Source organism: Mus caroli, unplaced genomic scaffold, assembly GCF_978045245.1.
Source record: "Mus caroli unplaced genomic scaffold, Mus_caroli_1 scaffold_25, whole genome shotgun sequence".
Classification (NCBI taxonomy): Eukaryota; Metazoa; Chordata; class Mammalia; order Rodentia; family Muridae; genus Mus; species Mus caroli.
The window spans coordinates 6,631,588-6,634,661 of record NW_028227280.1 but is presented as its reverse complement, the minus strand read 5'-3'; positions in this window follow the sequence as shown (position 1 = coordinate 6,634,661).

Sequence of the window (3,074 nt, the reverse complement as noted above, 5' to 3'; positions counted from 1 at the left end):
ACACTGTGCGTTTCTTATATTCTAAGTTTTTCAGTGCAACTCACTCATATACTATGTACTACACTGTGCATTTCTTATATTCTAAGTTTTTCAGTGCAACTCACTCATATACTATGTACTACACTGTGCGTTTCTTATATTCTAAGTTTTTCAGTGCAACTCACTCATATACTATGTACTACACTGTGCGTTTCTTATATTCTAAGTTTTTCAGTGCAACTCACTCATATACTATGTACTACACTGTGCGTTTCTTATATTCTAAGTTTTTCAGTGCAACTCACTCATATACTATGTACTACACTGTGCGTTTCTTATATTCTAAGTTTTTCAGTGCAACTCACTCATATACTATGTACTACACTGTGCGTTTCTTATATTCTAAGTTTTTCAGTGCAACTCACTCATATACTATGTACTACACTGTGCGTTTCTTATATTCTAAGTTTTTCAGTGCAACTCACTCATATACTATGTACTACACTGTGCGTTTCTCTAAATTCTAAGTTTTTCAGTGCAACTCACTCATATACTATGTACTACACTGTGCGTTTCTTATATTCTAAATTTTTCAGTGCAACTCACTCATATACTATGTACTACACTGTGCGTTTCTTATATTCTAAGTTTTTCAGTGCAACTCACTCATATACTATGTACTACACTGTGCGTTTATTATATTCTAAGTTTTTCAGTGCAACTCACTCATATACTATGTACTACACTGTGCGTTTCTCTAAATTCTAAGTTTTTCAGTGCAACTCACTCATATACTATGTACTACACTGTGCGTTTCTTATATTCTAAATTTTTCAGTGCAACTCACTCATATACTATGTACTACACTGTGCGTTTCTTATATTCTAAGTTTTTCAGTGCAACTCACTCATATACTATGTACTACACTGTGCGTTTCTTATATTCTAAGTTTTTCAGTGCAACTCACTCATATACTATGTACTACACTGTGCGTTTCTTATATTCTAAGTTTTTCAGTGCAACTCACTCATATACTATGTACTACACTGTGCGTTTCTTATATTCTAAGTTTTTCAGTGCAACTCACTCATATACTATGTACTACACTGTGCGTTTCTTATATTCTAAGTTTTTCAGTGCAACTCACTCATATACTATGTACTACACTGTGCGTTTCTTATATTCTAAGTTTTTCAGTGCAACTCACTCATATACTATGTACTACACTGTGCGTTTCTTATATTCTAAGTTTTTCAGTGCAACTCACTCATATACTAAGTACTACACTGTGCGTTTCTTATATTCTAAGTTTTTCAGTGCAACTCACTCATATACTATGTACTACACTGTGCGTTTCTTATATTCTAAGTTTTTCAGTGCAACTCACTCATATACTATGTACTACACTGTGCGTTTCTTATATTCTAAGTTTTTCAGTGCAACTCAGTCATATACTATGTACTACACTGTGCGTTTCTTATATTCTAAGTTTTTCAGTGCAACTCACTCATATACTATGTACTACACTGTGCGTTTCTTATATTCTAAGTTTTTCAGTGCAACTCACTCATATACTATGTACTACACTGTGCGTTTCTTATATTCTAAGTTTTTCAGTGCAACTCACTCATATACTATGTACTACACTGTGCGTTTCTTAAATTCTAAGTTTTTCAGTGCAACTCACTCATATACTATGTACTACACTGTGCGTTTCTTATATTCTAAGTTTTTCAGTGCAACTCACTCATATACTATGTCCTACACTGTGCGTTTCTTATATTCTAAGTTTTTCAGTGCAACTCACTCATATACTATGTACTACACTGTGCGTTTCTTATATTCTAAGTTTTTCAGTGCAACTCACTCATATACTATGTACTACACTGTGCGTTTCTTATATTCTAAGTTTTTCAGTGCAACTCACTCATATACTATGTACTACACTGTGCGTTTCTTATATTCTAAGTTTTTCAGTGCAACTCACTCATATACTATGTACTACACTGTGCATTTCGTGTAATGCGGGTTTTTCAGTAAATTCTAAGTTTTTCAGTGCAACTCACTCATATACTATGTACTACACTGTGTGTTTCTTATATTCTAAGTTTTTCAGTGCAACTCACTCATATACTATGTACTACACTGTGCGTTTCTTATATTCTAAGTTTTTCAGTGCAACTCAATCATATACTTTGTACTACACTGTGCGTTTCTTATATTCTAAGTTTTTCAGTGCAACTCACTCATATACTATGTACTACACTGTGCGTTTCTTAAATTCTAAGTTTTTCAGTGCAACTCACTCATATACTATGTACTACACTGTGCGTTTCTTATATTCTAAGTTTTTCAGTGCAACTCACTCATATACTATGTACTACACTGTGCGTTTCTTATATTCTAAGTTTTTCAGTGCAACTCACTCATATACTATGTACTACACTGTGCGTTTTTTATATTCTAAGTTTTTCAGTGCAACTCACTCATATACTATGTACTACACTGTGCGTTTCTTATATTCTAAGTTTTTCAGTGCAACTCACTCATATACTATGTACTACACTGTGCGTTTCTGATATTCTAAGTTTTTCAGTGCAACTCACTCATATACAATGTACTACACTGTGCGTTTCTTATATTCTAAGTTTTTCAGTGCAACTCACTCATATACTATGTACTACACTGTGCGTTTCTTAAATTCTAAGTTTTTCAGTGCAACTCACTCATATACTATGTACTACACTGTGCGTTTCTTATATTCTAAGTTTTTCAGTGCAACTCACTCATATACTATGTACTACACTGTGCGTTTCTTATATTCTAAGTTTTTCAGTGCAACTCACTCATATACTATGTACTACACTGTGCGTTTTTTATATTCTAAGTTTTTCAGTGCAACTCACTCATATACTATGTACTACACTGTGCGTTTCTTATATTCTAAGTTTTTCAGTGCAACTCACTCATATACTATGTACTACACTGTGCGTTTCTTATATTCTAAGTTTTTCAGTGCAACTCAATCATATACTATGTACTACACTGTGCGTTTCTTATATTCTAAGTTTTTCAGTGCAACTCACTCATATACT